The sequence below is a fragment of the Oryctolagus cuniculus genome, chromosome 2 (assembly GCF_964237555.1).
Source record: "Oryctolagus cuniculus chromosome 2, mOryCun1.1, whole genome shotgun sequence".
NCBI classification, from domain to species: Eukaryota; Metazoa; Chordata; class Mammalia; order Lagomorpha; family Leporidae; genus Oryctolagus; species Oryctolagus cuniculus.
The window spans coordinates 27,394,928-27,414,635 of NC_091433.1; the positions used below are offsets into that span (position 1 = coordinate 27,394,928).

The following is a 19,708-nucleotide window of genomic DNA, read 5'->3' on the forward strand; positions in this document are numbered from 1 at the left end:
AGGTCGGCTCTCTACTGTGGCCCAGGAGTGCAGTGGAGGATGGCCAAAGTACTTGGGCCCTGCACCTTCACAGGACCAGGAGAAGCACCTGGCTCCTGCCTTCGGATCAGCGCGATGCGCCGCCAGCAGTGCACTGCCGCAGCGGCCATTGGAGGGTGAACCAACGGCAAAGGAAGACCTTTCTCTCTGTCTCTCTCTCTCACTGTCCACTCTGCCTGTCAAAAAAAAAAAAAAAAAAGTGCATCCATGTGAAATAACCTTACTTGTTACCATGTGATCTAAGTTGGTTACTTTTAATTTAATTTCTTTGAAATTGTCTTAACAACAAAACAAAATAAGGTGCATCTGCTGCTACCCAAGAGGGAATAAACCTGATGGTGGTTACACTAATGGTGAGATAATTCAACTTCACTTTTCTTTCCCAAACCAGTTTGCAGTTTCTGGATGCAGAAGCTCTTCAGCTGCAGCAGAAAGTTTATATAGATGAATAAAAGCATATTATTTCCTTCCTTTAGGCCTGTGTGTGAAGTTTAACAGGACTACTATTGAAAGAGAAACCACATGACTAAATTTAAAGCAGTAGGATAAGCCTGTAGACTTTCTGCCTGTGCCTCCCAAAATGACGGGACACCCCTACACTTAGGCTTCCTTGAAATCTCACAAACTGGCCAAAGCTCAGCATATGATGAATTCTTAAAACTCTTTTAAATTAAGCCATGCCACTTTTATAACGATAATAAATACAAATCCTATTTTGCCTTTTCTAAAGAGAAGATAAATTAATACTTGTTTTGAAAATGAAATTTTAATTGGTACACATATGGTGGTTGTCAAATAGCTGGCATTCATAAATTTAATGCCCTGTGTTTGCTTTTGAAATATTATTTTCAAGGACAGAACTAATTTTTTTTTTCTGAAAAAAAAATACTAGGTTTCCGAAAGCTTGGGGGGATCATTTGTTAGTATATAGATAAAGGTAAAGCTAGGTTTCCTGATCATGTCAATATGTGCCCTCCCTTCTCACATCAAAACCCAAAATTCCTGAGTAAATCTTAATAGGACTTAAGGAATTCCATTTTTATAATCCAAGAAAATAAAGATGGATTGCACCTTATGCTGGAAGGTTCTTCAAATTTGAGTTGTGCTTATTGCTCCACATTACACAACCGCAGTGATTTTGTCAAAATTCATTCTTCCTAAGCTTTAGTTTTTTTGTATTTCTAAAATAGGGAACTTATTTTTACATATCAGCCATTAATATTATAGGAAAATCACATCATTATGCAATGTGCCTACCTAGATGCCTTATTCATATTAAATAATTTTTAATTATTGGAATAATCATTGTTTCATCATAATAACTTTCATACAAAATATTAAACTTAAAAAAACAACTACTTTCTGAAACCACTGAATTTACTTTCAGTACCCACTCAAAGACCATTGTTTTAAACTTCAGATATTATGATAGAATAGATCACATTTTGTGACAGTTACTCTTGGAAATTGTTTTATTGTTGTTACGTTTTACATTTTAGCATCCATTTTTTTTCAAGATTTATCTTATTTATTTGAAAGAGAGAGTTACAGAGAGAGGTAAAGACAGAGAGAGAGAGGTCTTCCATCTGCTGGTTCACTCCCCAGATGGCTTCAATGGCCAGAGCTTAGACAATCTGAAGCCAGGAGCTTCTGGGTCTCCCACATGGGTGCAGAGGGCCAAGCATTTGGGCCATCTTCTATTGCTTTCCCAGGCCACAGCAGACAGCTGGATGGGAAGTGAAGCAGCCAGAATTTGAACTAGTTTAACCAATTGTACCACAGTACCAGCCCTTCTGGTATTCATTTTAATTTTGTAATGTAGCTCCAAACTGCCTCAAATATTCACAGAGTATATTTATTGTTAATATTTTTAAAGCCTGCTTTCAAGTTTGAGAGCTTTTATTTATAATTTATTTATAATTTATAATTTATTTATTTATAATTTATATTGTTATAAATTGTTATAAATAATCCTAGGAATTGTACTTTACATTCATTTCCAGTTAGGATTTGGGAGTCTTTCATGTATGCTTTTAAATACAAATTGTGTTTTCCTCAGGACAGTGACCATTAACAATAAGTCATTTTTAATATGGTAGAAAATTATTAGACAAAAATATTCCATACCTATTAACCAAGAAGATAAACTGTCTTGTTCTTGAAATTGAAATTTCTTTATGTAAATTGATATGCTAGAACCCAAAAAAGACTCGGTTTCTTATGGAAACAGAACTTATCAAAGAAATCTCATTTTTTGCCTATCAAAAAAGTCATCATTAATATTAACTACAAATCATTACTCTAGCCATGGGACATTGAAAATTACAATTGACAAGAATATTGAATTTGGAATAATTTTCTGAGTTGCTAGCCTGTGCATCTGTGACACAGTGTAGATCCCCTTCACCATAGCTTTCTTTACCCATAAAATATCAAAAAATATCAATTTATCCAAGTAATTTTGAGTTTAACTGAGTTAATATATGGATGAGCATATCAAGTGAATGAATTACTGAAGTTTTTTCTCCTTTCTACCACATGCTGTCATTATTTATAATCATTTATAATTTTTTTTATTTTTTTTTTTAATTTGACACGTAGAGTTATAGACAGTGAGAGAGAGACAGAGAGAAAGGTCTTCCTTCGTTGGTTCACTCCCCAGATAGCCACTACGATTGGTGCTGCACTGATCGGAAGCCAGAAGCCAGGTGCCTCCTCCTGGTCTCCCATGGGGTGCAGGGACCCAAGCACTTGGGCCATCCTCCACTGCCTTCCTGGGCCACAGCAGAGAGCTGGACTGGAAGAAGAGCAACCGGGATTAGAACCGACACCCATATGGGATGCCGGCGCCTCAGTCGGAGGATTAGTCAAGTGAGGCACGGCGCCGGCCCATATTATCATTTTTTAGATTAACATTGTGCTGGTGCTAGTGACAAAAATATTAGCTGAACAATTGTCCAAGCCAAATGTTACTTTCTTCCAATGGAGCCTTCACGCATTGTCTACTCATAAAGCTTCTCTTTCCTCACTTCTGTGATGCTCTGCCCAGTATTTTGAACACATTCATGTATGTTTGTCTGTGTTCTGAACATGGTAAGATTCTTGAGGTCTGTTTTCTTTTTTGAGAAGTTGCCTCAGGCAGTGTTCTTTGCCCTATAATAGGTCTGCCGTAGCATCTTGTACATGTCATTTAAAAAGGAAAGGGAAGGGAAAAAACCAAGCCTTAAAGAAGAAAAGGAAACAAAGCAGTGATACGAAATAGCGTGAAAGGAAGGGCACTTAGGAGATGGTGACTTACACCTCAGACTAAGGGAGAGAAGGAGAGAGAAAGTTTTCTTTCTTCTTTTTCTTTCCCTCTTTTTAAAATTTTTTAAGCAAGATACAAAGTATTTTGTAAATAGAAGCAGTTTTTGCCTACATATGTCAAACAATCAACCTCTTCAGATAAGGTCTGATTAGGAATAAAAGGTGTTTTTATCTGAACATGAGTCACGTAACAGATTAGAAATGCAGAAACACAATCCAAGGACTGTGAAGGTAAGCAGTCTAGTCACTGCCTACAGCTAAAACAATACCACGGGATTTAAAGCTGGAAATGCAATTTAATTATCTGACATGTTCTCATGGAAATGACTATATCATGAAATAGGTATACTTTTAAAAAGCCATTTATATTTTTGAGTTATTTTTAAAATTTAAAATTGGTTTATTCTAAAGCATGGAGACAGAAACTAGTGTGTGTGTGTGTGTGTGTGTGTGCGTGTGTATGAGAGAGAGAGAGAGAAAAGAGAGAAAAAGAAAGAGAGGGAGAATGAATCTGCCATACCCTGGTTCACTCTGCAAATCTGTGCAACAGGCAGGGCCAGGCCAGGCCAAACCCAGGAGCCTGGAATCCATCCAGGTCTCCCAAGTGAGTGACAGGAAACCAATTACTTAAGTTGCCACCTGGTGCCCCGCAGGGTGCATATTAGCAGGAAGTTGAAATGGGGAGCAGAGCCAGGACTCTGAAATGGGATGTGGGTGTCCCAAGCAGCTTCTTAACTGCTATGCTAGACACTCATCCAGGATTTCTTGTGGATGGCATGATTTATACCAGCAGCTTTCTTATCCAATGGCAGTTTCCTCTTCTTGCTAATTGCCTCTTCATTTATTTATTATGTCCATGATTCTTCATTCATATCAGAGAAGGAAACAGTTGTCTTTAGCCCTCACCATGAAAAAGGACCTTAATTAACATAAATAATGATAATTCTAATCCTTTCCGATTTCTAGTAATTTAATTAGGTCACTATTGCAACACTATTCTGACCAGTGAAGCATTTGAGACATTTTGGTGGCTTCTGGAGAAAATATTTAAGTTATTTGAAAAAAAAAAAAAAGGCCAAGAGGAGCATTTCTTTTTTCCTTACTTTTTTCTTTTTTCCTCTGAGCAGCAGTACTATTGGAAGTGACAGAGATGCTCCAGCAGCCCAGAGGCCAACAGGTAAACTAATGGACCTTCTGAGACTTGGAGAATAAAAAGATGGAGTGAGCATGGATTTTAGGGACATTATTGGGATATAAATTCACCCGGACTTCTTATCATCTGGGATAACAAATACCTTGATCATTTAGCTATTTTGACTTTGGGTTTTTAGTAACTTGCAAGAAAAGCACTTTATATTACAGATTATCTCTATAAAGAAAACTAAAAGGAATTCGTGAAATTTAAGAATAGTAAACTATTACCGAGAATATTTCTAAGCTTAAATGCCACTCCCCAAGCTAATGTTTCTTTCCTGTGTTATCTGGGATCTCATTTTCCATCCTGGTCTTTGTTATTTTCTTTCATGCTTCTTTAAAATCTCCTAGAACTCCCCAAATATGAATCTTTTATAAACTGAGCAGTTTATAACAGCAGAAGTGAAATTGTGTTTTGTTCACTGTTTAATAAAAATATATAACAAAAACAAAAGCATTTTCTGGGAATAATTAGCTTAAAGAAGTCACATTTTGCTTCTTTTAAGATTTGTGTTAAAGAAATACTCTATTTGTAGGTTCCACATGAAAGGATGAACTCATTAAAGATAATTTTAAATCTATTTTCAAAAAAGTCTATTACACTGTAAATGAACCAACTCTTTAGTCTCACTGTGTTCTCCAAGGATAAAGCATTATTAGAAGTTGTTATAAAGTATTGCCAAGAGATATGATTATAACATATGACTAGATTACTAAAAGAGTACACAGATGTAAAAATCTATTCAAATGCCTAGCTCACAAATATAACATACTTTTTAGGTATGGGATAGAAAATTAGTAAAGGGTGTGTCCTTGGCCAGACTTTCATCTGATTCAAATGAGGTAAATATTGAAATATTACTGTGTTTGGAAAGACATACAAATCAATTTCCCTAGCGATAAAAATAAATTCATTCCTAATATGCAAGTAATTGACGTTCAGTAGGTAGAATTTAATCAATGTTTAGTGAAATAGCCAATTTTAACATGAGCAAAGGGTCTTCTTTAGTATTCTTTAATTAAAAGAATAAAAATGTAGTACTTTAACGCTTTCAGTTTTCATACTTTTAAAAAGAATGATCCCAACTCACTTTCCTGGTTCTCAATAGAAAGGTGAAGGCGATCCATCATTAAACTGAAATGCTGTTTACAGGTGTGGAACGCTGTCTTGTGAGCATGTACTCTAACCAAATAATACATTTGGAAATAATATTTTAGCAGCAGAATAGAAATGTCCTTTTTAAATATCTTCTAAAAATATTCATTGAATTTTTTTTTTTGACAGGCAGAGTGGACAGTGAGAGAGAGAGACAGAGAGAAAGGTCTTCCTTTTGCCGTTGGTTCACCCTCCAATGGCCCCCGCAGCCCGCATTGCAGCCAGCGCACCACACTGATCCGATGGCAGGAGCCAGGTGCTTCTCCTGGTCTCCCATGGGGTGCAGGGCCCAAGCACCTGGGCCATCCTCCACTGCACTCCCTGGCCACAGCAGACAGCTGGCCTGGAAGAGGGGCAACCGGGACAGAATCCGGCGCCCCAACCGGGACTAGAACCCCGTGTGCTGGCGCCGCAAGGTGGAGGATTAGCCTAGTGAGCTGCATCGCTGGCCTCAATGAATTTTGTAATGGATATTTTCTGAGGGTTGAATGTTGCCCTTCCCACTATGACTAATTTATTGTAAAGAATTTATTTTCAAATTTGAAGCAGGAACTTTTATTTTTTGGTGTTTTATGAGTTAAACTTACAAACAAAATCACCTCAACCTTTTGGAAACAATAGTAATCTCACATTTTAAGTGCCAATATATCACATGAGTTATAATAGTAAATTTATTAAATATTCAGAGTTATATCTTTATTTACAATATGAGGAAGGTAGTGGAGGCTGAAAAAATAATTGCTGTTTTATTCTCATTTAATGATACACAGGAGTCTGCTCCTAGCCATGTGTATAAGATAAATCTATGTGAAGGTTTAATTCAACCTTTAATCAGACAATATATTTTAAGGAATTTATTAATATATTATATTTTCAGGGTCACAGAAAATGCATGATAAATATTACAGCACAATTCTCATGCTAATGTGATATTAATACAAAGTGAACAGAGTCCGTCTCATCTATTGATATAATTCTAAGAATATAATGATACTTTCCTTTCTCCCTCCCTGCCTTCCTTCTTGCATCTCTCATTCAATCTTTCTTTCTTTCTGTTTTTCTTTTTCTTAACTTTTGAGATGACACATTCTTAATTTACATTATAGTCAAAAACTTAATGCTCAACTACATGAAGAGTTCAACAAGTAAAAACTAAAATGACAATAGATCAGCAGGAACGTAGGCCAGGGTTTAAACAATAATCAAATGAAAAGTTGTCTATTTCACTTATACATGGTAAATTACAATATAATCACAGATCAGTAAAATTATAATGATATATATATATATATCTGTATCTATCTATCTACCTATTTATATCATCTATATCTATATCTATATCATCTATTAACTGCAACAAATAAGAGAAAATATTCCTTTTTTGGTCTGGATCATTTTACTTAGCATAATGATCTCCAGATACATTCATTTTACAGCAATTGCCAGGATTTCATTCTTTATATGTATGAATAATATTTCATCATGTGTATGCATCACAGTTTCTTTGTGCAGTCATCACTTGATAGACATCTGGGTTGGTTCCAAATCTTAGTTATTATAAGTTGATCTATAAATATGGGCATGCAGGTAGCTAGTTCATATATTCCTTTGTATGTATTCCCAAGAGTAGGGTAGCTGGGTTACATGGTAAATCTATTATTAATTTTCCTGAGGAAACCCCACAGTTTTTCATAATAATTGTGCAAGTTTACATGCTAGCCAACAATATTTTAGGGTGCTCTTCTCTTCACATCCTTACCAGCCTTATCATTATTGTTTTTTTTTTTTTTTTTTTTTTTTTTTTTCTGATGATAGCCTCTTTAAATGGGGTGAGCTAAAACCTCATTATGGTTTTTATTTTCATTTCCATGATGGCTACTGATCCTGACCAGAATGTCTTCTGGCCATTTGTCTTTCCTATTTTTGAAAAATTCCTGTTCGTATCCTTCGCTCATTTCTGATTTTCTTTTTTAAAATATTTATTTATTTATTTTGAAAGTCAGAGTTACAGAGACAGAGAAAGGGGGAGAGATTGAGAGAGAATCTTCCAACCCCTGGTTCACTCCCCAAATGACACCAATAGGCAGGACTGGGCCAGGCTGGGCCAGGCTGAAGTCAGGAACCAGAAACTTCCTCTGAATCTCCCATGTGGGTAGAAGAGACCCAAACAAGTGAACCATCCTCTGTTGCCCTCCCAGACACATATGCAGGGAGCTGGGTTGGAAGTGGAGCAGCCAAGACTCAAACAGTTCCCCCTTTGATCATTCATTAACTGTTTTGTTGTTGTTGTTGTTGAGTTTCTTATGCTTCTTATTTATTCTCAATATTAAATATTTATGAGATGTCTGGTTTTCAAACATTTCCCTCCCTTCTATTGGTTGCCTCTTCATTTTATTGATTGCTTCCTTTGCTATGCATAAGCTTCTTAGCTTGATGTAATCCCATTGGCCTGTGCTTCTGTGGTCTCACTCAAGAAGTCTTGACCTATGTCTTTCAGTATTTTCCCTATGCTTTCCAATAATAGCTTGATAGGTTTTGGTCTTAGATTTAGATTCCTGAACTGTTATGAGTTGACTTTTTTATAAGGTGTAAGGAAGATGTCTTGTTTCAAACTTCCATATGGGGAAATCTAATTTTCCAACATTATTTGTTGAAGATATTGTTCTTTCTCCAGGGATCATTTTTAGATTTTTTGCCAAAGATTTGCTAGTTGTAAAGGTATGGTATAACTTCTATGGTTTTATACTGTCTCAGTGGCCTTTTTATCTATTTTTGTGCCAATACCAGGCTGTTTGTTAAATGTTCCCTGTATAAGATCTTTATTTTACCTTCTTTTATGAATGAGAGCTTCTCTCTGTAAAGTATTTGGGGTTAGTATTTTTTTTTTCTTTTCTTTCAGAACTTGGGCAATATCTCTCCATTCTCTATTCTGTAGGATTTATGTTGAGAAATCTGCTGTTAATTTGATGAGAGATCCTTTAAAGTTGATCTCAGTTTTTCTCATATATTGTAGGTTATTCTCTTTACATTTTACTTTTGAAAATTTGATGAGGATCTTTTATGACATGCCTATTGGGATTCTATGCATTTTCTGCAATTTGATGTCCATAGTCTTTACAAATTAAGAAAATTTTCTGAAATTAATTTCACTGAATACTTTTTTTTATATATTTTTGACAGGCAGAGTGGACAGTGAGAGAGAGAGAGAGACAGAGAGAAAGGTCTTCCTTTGCCGTTGGTTCATCCTCCAATGGCCGCCGCGGCCGGCGTGCTGCAGCCGGTGCACTGCGCTGATCTGATGGCAGGAGCCAGGTACTTCTCCTGGTCTCCCATGCAGGTGCAGGGCCCAAGCACTTGGGCCATCATCCACTGCACTCCCTGGCCACAGCAGAGAGCTGGCCTGAAAGAGGGGCAACTGGACAGAATCCGGCGCCCTGGCCGGGACTAGAACCCGATGTGCCGGCGCCGCAGGTGGAAGATTAGCCTATTGAGCCATGGCACCGGCCAAATTTCACTGCATAGGTTTTTAAGTCATCCTTTTTATCCTTTTCTTCCTCATATCTTCAGGAACTCCTGGATTGTATATTTGTTTGTTTTGTGATATCCCATTTATCTATAACACTCCTCTTCTTCTTCCTCCTTCTTGTACTCCTCCTCCTCTCTCTTTCCTTATTTTCTTCTCCTTCTGCTTTTGTCCTCCTCCTCCTTCTCTTCCTTCTTCTGTCTGACCAAAATTTTGCAAAAGCCCTATCTTCTAGATTAGATATTATTCCTTCTACTTCACCATTACTATTGGTATGGTTTTTTCCATTGTATTTTTATTTTATTGAATATTTCATTTTTAATATTTCTGCCTAATCTTTCTTCAATATCTCTCTTTGTAGAATTTCTCATTCATGTTATGTCATTTGGGGTTTCCTGATTTCATGTAACTGTTTCTCTGTGTTCTTGAGTTACCACAGAATTCCTTTGAATTCCTTTCAGGCATTTCATCAATCTCTCCTTTTTTTCTACCCAATATTAATGTATAATTGTATTCATTTGGGAGAGTCATACTGCCTTCTTTGTGCACACTTACTTTGCTTCAATGTCGGTTTTTATTCATCCATGTGATTACTTGTTATCTTCTCTGTGGATTTTTCATTTTTGATTGAAGAAATTACGCTGGAAGCTATGTAAGTGGAGTGCATAAGATTTACTCTAGAGTTCCATGGGTATGTTGGGTGGGTCCAGAGAGTTTTGGCCACCATTTGTTGGTGGAGTAGGGGCTGAGATTTACAACCAAATTGGGTATGGTATAGCATTGCTGGCTAGTCAGTAGAGAGAAGGGATGTTGGAATTGGCTAGTGTGTGCAGAATCTCTGTCCTCTGTGCCAAGATGATTCACTGCCTAGAGTGATCGCTGAGTGCCTGCATCTCACTCACCTAGGCACATGTATGATGCAGGACACATCCAATTTGTGGTTTGTCCCCTGAACCCTCCATGAGATATATCTGCTGCACACTGGGAACTCTGTTTTCTGTGGTCAGACCACACAAGTGCACAAGAACCCAATATATAGCGTGTGCTGTCATGAGCTGCCTGATGTTCCCCATCACGACAGAAGTTACTGCAGCTCCTGCTCAGGAAACAGACTGGCATTTTGGTGGGGAGAGAGAAAACAAGCACAGTATTCTCCTTTCATGGTGTAAAGTAGTTGTGCATGTCTTGACCAGTTTCCCTAAATAGACTCTGATTGGTGACTACTAACTGAGCACCAAAAAGGAAACCTGTTAAAGTGAAATGGACACTATGAGAAACGGTGACTTGATCAGCCCTTGCCCTGACTGTTGATGAACAACTTAATACATTATCCCTCTTAGTATTTTTGTGTCTGTTCTATTTAATACTATTGGTTTAATTCTGTAATTATTACACAGTTATTCTTAAGTGTTGAAACTTAACTGAAAAGTGATCCCTGTTAAATATAAGAGTGGGAATAAGAGAGGGATGAGATGCACAATTTGGGACATGCTCATGCTGACTTGCCCCAAACGGTAGAGTTAGAAACATACCAAGGGGCCGGTGCCGCGGCTCACTAGGCTAATCCTCCGCCTAGCGGCGCCGGCACACCGGGTTCTAGTCCCGGTTGGGGCGCCAGATTCTGTCCCGGTTGCCCCTCTTCCAGGCCAGCACTCTGCTGTGGCCAGGGAGTGCAGTGGAGGATGGCCCAGGTGCTTGGGCCCTGCACCCCATGGGAGACCAGGAAAAGCACCTGGCTCCTGGCTCCTGCCATCGGATCAGCGCGGTGCGCCGGCCGCAGCGCGCCGGCTGCGGCGGCCATTGGAGGGTGAACCAACGGCAAAGGAAGACCTTTCTGTCTGTCTCTCTCTCTCACTATCCACTCTGCCTATCAAAAAAAAAAAAAAAAAAAAAAAAACAAACAAAAAAAAAAAGAAACATACCAAGGGATTCCAATTCAATCCCATCAAGGTTGCATGTACCAATGCCATCCCACTAGTCCATTTGATCAATTTCTGTTCACAATTGATCATAATGATAGGACTAAGAGTCAAAGGGATCACATAAACAAGACTAGTGTCTGCAAATACTAATTGATAGAACAAAAAAGGGAGAGAATGATCCAACATGGGAAGTGAGATACACAGCAGACCCATAGAATGGCAGATGTCCTAAATAGCACTCTGGCCTCAGAACCAGCCCATAAGGCATTTGAATCCGGCTGAAAAGCCCATGAGAGTATTTCAGGCATGGAAAGCTAAGACACTCTGTCAAAAAAAAAAAAAAAAAAAAAAAAACAAAAAAAAAACCTAAATGAAAGATCTCCGCGAGTGAGATCCCAGTGGAAAGAACAGGTCATCAAAGAAGGAGGTACCTTTCTCTGAAGGGAGGAGAGAACTTCCACTTTGACTATGACATTGTCTAAATATGATAAGAGTCAGTGAACTCAAAAGGCTTCCATAGCCTTGGCAACTCATGACAAGAGCCTAGGGTGATTACTGATGCCATAAACAAGAGTGTCAAATTGTTAAATCAACAACAGGAGTCACTGTGCACTTATTCCTCATGTAGGATCTCTGTCCTTAATGTGCTGTACATTGTGAATTAATGCTATAACTAGTACTCAAACAGTATTTTTCACTTTGTGTTGCTATGTGGGTACAAACTGTTGAAATCTTTACTTGATATATACTAAAGTGATCTTCTGTATATGAAGAGAATTGAAAATGAATCTTGATGTGAATGGAAGGGGAAAGGGAGAGGGAAAGGGGAGGGTTGTGGGTGGGAGGGAATTTATGGGGGGGGAGCCATTGTAATCCATCAGCTGTACTTTGGAAATTTATATTCATTAAATAAAAGTTAAAAAAGCCAGTAAGGGCTGTGAAACTTGCCCTTAGTTAAAGTTGCCACTTTCATAGACTTTAGCAATTTCCTCTCACCTTGCTAGTGAAGATAGTGCTACTGAGCCAGGCAGCATCCATGAATATGCAAGGGTTGCTGGTGGTACAGCCTACAGCTGTGTGTCTGTTCTTTGTTCTCACTGTTCCAAGGAGGTTCTGTTCTGTTCTGTGTATTTGCCACAGAAAATTTCTCTACAATCGTCTGCTTGAAACATAGTCCTTCCTTTTTTTTTTTTTTTTTTCCCAGTTTTCTGTCTGTGGCTGAAGATAGTGTGACTTCTGTCTATTCAGCCATCTTTGGTTTACAAAAATATATTTTGGAAACCTAAATGGAAAACAGAAAAAGTTCAAAGTATGTAAGACTTCAAATATAAATTTGTTTTCTATATTACTATATGCAAAGTGAACCATATTTCTTTTTTAAATATACATTTTTTCCGTATTTTCATAATGTAAACTAAAGTCATCTTTTAGATCAAATGTCTTCATGATTCCAGTGGTGACTTGTTTATTTAAGCCTGGTCATTTTATATTTATGTTTACATTTTGCTTTAAAAACTGTAGGATTTATAGATAAATTTCTTCCACATGAAGTAAATCTCAGTGGATGATCATAGTCTTCTATTTCATTGCTGTGGCAGCAGAAAATCAGCAAAATTCTGTGGTGCTGTCTTTTATATCCATTTATATTTGCTACTTGATATTCTACAATACTCATTTATACGTGTGCTGAGGATAAACTTAGATAATTATATTTTGAAATGATAGATTCACTAATAACTGAAATGCTCTTATTGCAGAATGTAATTAGAAACATTTTCAAACTCTTTCTGTGTCTTTATTGAAAATCCCATTGGAAGGAATATTTAGTTATGTGATACCCATCATAACTTTAAAACGGTTTTACTATTCCTTGGAAACAAGTAGTAGGACAAATAGCATAGAAGCATGGTAGTTTATTGTCTGAATCTTTTGTGCCTTAAAAATTGATTAATTGACTGACAGCATGGTAAATTAGATGCTACCCATAAGATTTGGAAAAAAAAAAAAAACATTTGTGTGTCAATGTCAACAACATTGTTTTCCAAGGTATTCCTATATCCAGATGTAAAGGACACTTGACACTTTAGCAAAATCAGCTTCTTTGATTATCAATCATGAGAGGGAAAAATCCTTATTAGCTATTTATTGTGTAATGATAATATAATACACTCCTATGAGATCTTTTGGAAAATAGTTTAAAATCGTTTCATCTCATGTCTACTGAAGTACATTTTAAGCAATGGTATATCCATGGTCACTGTGGCGCGCATTCAAATGAGTTTAAGTTAGTTTCAGATCTTTTATCCCTAAACTTTATTCTATACAACATAATAAAGATGGAAACAAGATGCCTGCATACAGAATGATGGAAACAGGGGAAATGTTTGTGAAGTAAGCTAGAGAGGGAGTATCGAACTTCAGTGTCAGTATGCCTTTGGCTTTATATTTTATAGAAATATTTTACAGAATGAGGAGACCCTGAATAACCATTTGGGAAACAAAAATGACAAATGGTTGCTTCTTTATAGTTTGATTGAATGTAGGGTTGCCAGGTTAACATATAAGAGTTTCATTTAAATTTGAATTTCAGATCAACAACAAATAATGTTCATTCTTCATACTAGTAAAAATTTATGTATTTGTGCTAAGTAGTTCTTATCAGCAAAATTATTAATCTGATATTCAAATTTAAGTAGAGAATTTATAATTTTATTCATTAAATTTAGTAATGCTTCTTAGATGTCTTTTGTATCATTGTTGATCAGCTAATTGACAGAACTTTCTCCTTGTTTTTTCTTTCAGTTGTTTGATTACAAAATCAGTCAGGATCAGACTAAGTTGGTCATGGTAATTGGGTTTCCTTTTCCACTTATTGTCATACAGTGCAGATGTACACTGAATGCAAAATAAGGAGAAACTATTGATAACCTTTGGAGTACAATTGTACTTGACTAAAGGCAACCAAAGTGACATAGTTGTGCTTTTCTTGGACCCAACCAACAATCCCCCACAGAAATGTGCTTGAGGGTTGCACTAATGATATGATTGACACCAAGCTTGGGAAGTCAAAGTTTTTAAGTGCTCATACAAGTAGAGAAGAGCTTCACCAGCTGGAAGTTGGTATTTTCAAGATTATTGGAGAATTTACAGTATTACATGTGCAAAGTAATTTATTAATGAGAAAGCTTACATTTCCTATGAATTCACACAATTGGTTGGAATTAAGATATACCCAACAGTCCTGGGTGTCATCAAACAGGAAATTTATTTCCTGAATTTTTCACAGCATGTCATAAGGGTTACATAACAACTTAACACAGATGGATTACCTATGATAGTGGAGGAGGTAAAGAACAGCAGAGAATTAAGTGTGAAGACCTTGTTCATCAAACCTGGATACTTACGCTAAACAACTGTCAGTCGTACAATACAAACTAATGGATTCCTGCCATTAACATAGAAAGAGGAAAAAGGACATTACATCACTGTCTTGCTTCTTATTTCGGTCATATATAGCAGAAACTATGATGGCCATATTGAAACAATCCATTGAAAATTATAAAAGTGATTGAAGAAGTTGGATTCCTTATGTCAAACTCTTCACATATTAAAGCTTGAACCATGTACATTTGATTCATTATTATTAAAAAATTTTTAAAGATTTCTCCAAGTTTACTTCTTGCAGCTAAATTTGCACCAAAACAATAATAAAACTATCCATCCATTAATTTATCTAGTTTTTTAAAAAGAACAGTTTTAAAGGTTCCTACAGTGTTTTCTTTATCTGAGAACAATTACTAGTGAAAATTATGAGTAATATTCTGCTTCAGACAATAGATATGGACATCCACAAGACAGATATATCACTTTCATTAACATAGGAACATTAAGGATGTAGAAAAAGGGGAAATCCTAGAGTTTAGTTAAGGCACTTGTCAAATGGTAAAAACTGATTGAGAACTAAGTTTGGTAAAAAAAATCATTAGTTATTGACCTGGAAATTTTGTGATGAGTAGACATCCAAATGTAACAATAAGGCATAATGTAGATATGGTATGTCATTATAATGAAGCATTAGAATTAAAAATACATATTTGAGACTTAAAAGTAGGTATGTAGAAGTTAGGTATAAATGAAATGTCTTTGGTGAAGTGTATAGTCTAAAAAAACCCAAAAAAATCCTTGCAGGGATATGTCTTAGAATAATTAATAGTTGAAAGTCTTATAAGAATTAGGGACTATTAAGGAATATGGAGAAGTGACATCTATTGAAGTAGATCAGTTTTTTTTTTCCCAAAAGATCAATTGCATTAAACACTACTGACCACTTTCTTAAAATGAAGACAAAGCAACTTCCATTGATTTTAGCAAGAAAATGCTCTCTGTATCCTTGACAAAAATTCTAAATGCTACGGTGGGCAATTGTATGTAGTATATTAAAATGTCATAGGCAGTGAAGAAAGTGTCAGCACATTTTCCTATGTTTCCTTTGGGGGGTGATGCAGTCAGTGGGAGAAAAGGAATGAAAACAGAAGAGCAACAGAGGTATACAACAAATTCCATGTGCTGACAAGCTTCTGGTAACTTCTCTAAAGTATAGCTGATGAGTAATAAAAAGAGGATGAGTTCCACGAAATGTGAAGTAAATAGCATTTTATAACACTGATGACAGAGAACAATTTTACATTGTGATATTGATAAAGAATATGGGGCCACACGTAACTGACTCTTCAGTTGGTGAAGGAGTAGTGAGAGAGGCAATATTACGATGAGACCCATTTAATTTTCTTTTTTGAAAAAAATTAAAGATTTATTTATTTGACAGGCAGAGTGACAGAGAGAGGGAGAGAGACAGAATGAGAGGTCTTTCACCTACTTATTCACTCCCCAAATGACTGCAAGGACAGAGCTAGGCTGATCCGAAGCCAGGAGCCAGGAGTTTCTTCCGGGTCTCCCATGTGGGTGCAGGGGCCCAAGCACTTGGGCCATCTTCCACTGCTTTCCCAGGCTATCAGCAGGGTGCTGAATTAGAAACAGAGCAGCCAAAACTCTTCAATGGAAGCTTAACCTACTACAACGTGGTGCCAGCCCTGATGCATTTTCAAAATGAATTTTGAAGCAAGATCACCTGCTATGACTGCTGATAGGAGAAAGCCTGAGTGGCTTAAGAAAAAAAAAAAAAAAAAGATCCAAAACTGCTCCATTTCATGAGAACAAAGTTGAAGTATCTGGTAGAATTATCCATTTGAGGTCTATTCTCCTGAATTTAAGTATCTACATAAGTTAGATGTATGCTTTTTTTCTCCAGAAACTTTGGAATGTAAATAATTAGATTCAACATTTGCTATGATTCTATATAGGGATGCAGATGAACAAGGGAAAGTATAAAGATCTGTGGAAACCTTATGTTGCTAGGACTTTGAAAGCTTTAACCTGATAAAGGAACTGCTACGATATGTTTGTTCAGAAAAATAACATGGGACATTAGGAGAGATGGTCAGGTTTTAGGGTACAGAATTCAAGGTTTCGAGTGAGACAATACTGAGCATATGTGCCAGGCTCTGATTATGAGAGTGGGAGGCAAAGTCAAGGAGTTGAGATAACTGGCTATTAGATGAGTCATGTAAGTAGATGAAACAGTTGCAAGATTCACAGCGATAGATATGAAGAGGAAAAGCAGGGCTCAGTAGTCCACTAACGACTAGGGCAGTGAGCAGGAAACCTGAGTGTAATAGCAAAGAGAGTAGGCAGGTGGCACTACATCTGCTAGAATGCGCATTTATCAACAAAGGCTTTTGAAGGAAGAAACAAATGTGTCTTGGGGGAGGTAAAGATTCCTTACGCAACAGAGGAAGGGGGCAATGAAGAGAATAACATTTTTGTTTAAATTGACTTATTTTAAGGTACCTGAGGGAGATGGTGTCCTCAGAATGACACACACATCCAATTATTGTGGAGAGAAGAAACATGTAAATACAGCATTCATGATAGAGATCTTTGCTGATTACAGATGTGGATTGTTTGAAGGTAAAATTAATTTTGCATGATTTTCAGTAAAAGTAGAATAACTGGGTCTAACAAGGGGATAAGGAAAGCTAGGATGGAACAGGATTATTTGATTCTGATTATAGCTCAGAAAGAATGAAGTGAGGAGATGTGGAGAAAGTCTTAAAAGTCTCTGAAATGAGGATCCATATTTGTAAATATTCTACCTGGAGGTTTCTTATGGTGTACGAGATGGTCTATTGCCAGCAACTGTCAAATATATTGAATCTCCTTTTCATTTTTTCTAAGATTTATTTATTTTATTTTTATTTTACTTGAAGAGCAGTTACAAAGAGTGAGAGAATGAGAGAGAGAGAGAGATCTTCTGTCTACTGTTTGACTCCCCAAATGGCTACAATGGCCAGAGTTGGGCCAGTCCTAAGACAGAAGCCTGGAATCATCTGGATGGGCATCTAAAATATTGCTTCTTAGTACAAAAATGAAATAACAATGAAAGCAGCAACAAAAAAGATAAATGTCATAAACATTTAATATTCACGTTAGTTTACTAATCTATATAGAAAATCCTCAATTTATTTTGCCTTTCCACCTACATCTGAGAAAGACCCAAACATGCATATACACACACACCACATTAAGCTACAGACAAAAAGAATGAGTAACAAAATGATGAAGTTTTAAAATCATCCTAACACAGTGATTGGGTATCATATAATTTGGAAACTTGCTGATATAATTTTGATGTGTTTTAAGAAATATGAAACTTTTATGACCCCATAAAAAGTTAACTGTGTGACGTTATTTTTTTGCTATGATGAGAAGTTTTATTGTGGGTTCATTACCCGAAAGCATCTAAGGTATATTTTACTATCCAAATTTGGAGTTAATCCAGAACAATTACTTTTTTAATCTACAAGTCTAACATCATTTCTATTTAATTTTTCAGTTCAAGTAAATGTGGCACATGCTATTAAGAAAGAATTGGCTATGTTGCTATAGTGGTAGCATTACATAATAGTTTTAGTATACTTTTAAATTTATGCTTTGACAATTTTTAATCTAAGTACTTTACATTTAATACAGGTATTGTATAGGTAGTTGGATGTTAATATACTATTGAACTTCAAATTAATAATTATAGCTTTCTGTTTACATTATTCCTATAATCATATGTAATTTAAGTCAAATAATTAAAATATTTACAATTAGTTAATAACAGTTTTGTATTAAATATTTGAAAATATAGTAATGACCTAGAAAGTAGTAATTTAAATACGATGATAAAACCAGATAACATTAAATGCTTACTATTTACTTACTGTTTTAAAATCTCTTCAAGAATTAATTCATTTAAACAGCAACTATCTGGAGTGAAACTATTATTATTATCTCATCTTACATGTTAAGAAATAGTGCCAGAGGACATTCCTGATTTGTTCAAGGTCACTCATATTGTCAATTCTAGAGAAGGATTTGAATCCAGGTAATCAGCTGCTAACTTGTCATTTCTAACATTGACAACTGCTTCCAAAGAGAAGACAAATTTAATAATCTATATTTTCATTTGGATATCTATGCATAAAAACATGTTATACTAATTTTATTGTGCATCTAATTTTCATCTTGTGTTTGTTGAATAATTAATTATTCTATGATTCATAAGTGTAATAGATTACCCTACTGAGTATTTTTAAAAATCAATTAATTTATTTTAATGTCTATAAGGCAAAATTATAGAGCTTGTAAACATTCTGTAATTTTTGAAAATATAGTTGCTAATTATTGTGAAAATATCTTTTGGAAATGATAACAAAATTGGTCTGACTTATATACATTTAATAAAACAAAATGTACATTCCAAAATTTTCATTACATGAAATATTAATTTAATATGTAGATGTAAACATTTCAAACATGTTAACTGTTCCATATTTTATTAATTAATTAATTTTGAAACAGAGAGAGAGCTACCAGTTGTTTGTTTACTTCACAGATGGCCAGAAAGGTCAGGACTGGGTCATGCCAAAGACAGGAAGTTTCTTCCAGGTCTCCAAAGTGGATGGTTGGGACCCAGGCACTTAAAACATTTTCTATTGTTTTCCCAGGTCATTAGTGGGGAGCTGGATTTGAAGTGGAGCAGCAGGACTTGAACTAGTGCCTAAATGGGATATTGTTGTGTCTCAGGTGGTGGCTTTATGCACTGTGCCATAATACCAGCCCCCAACTGTTCTGGTAAGTAATGTAAATTGAGTTTTCTTTTATCTATACAGTTTAAAAAAGGAGCTTAGATTTTAAAATCACTTTGACTAGTTTGCAAATGTTCATTGTCCACCAGAAATGTTCTTCAAGATAGAATAATCCAAGGATTAGCAATGGTTTTATGGTTAGATCAATTATGATCAGGAATCGTGAAACACATGCTCCTGAGATGAATTTTTTTTCTCACTCTAAAACTGATGAAATTGAAGATTTGGTAAAGTTTGATGGTGCTGTGAGGCATTAAGAGGCGTTGATATACATATAGTAGGGGTAAGTTTGACAAGTTATCTAAAGAAATTTCAG

At 36.0% G+C, this 19,708-nt stretch overlaps 1 long non-coding RNA gene across 1 annotated transcript in view; it reads left to right on the forward strand.

Moving 5' to 3' along the window:
* The window catches only part of LOC127486523 (uncharacterized), a 70,905-nt gene that overhangs the window by 34,177 nt on the left and 17,020 nt on the right, over positions 1-19,708 (forward strand). Inside the window, exons 2-3 of the long non-coding RNA XR_007913213.2 lie at positions 17,044-17,167; positions 19,252-19,378. This is a non-coding gene — a long non-coding RNA (uncharacterized lncRNA). The remainder of the gene's footprint in view (positions 1-17,043; positions 17,168-19,251; positions 19,379-19,708) is intronic.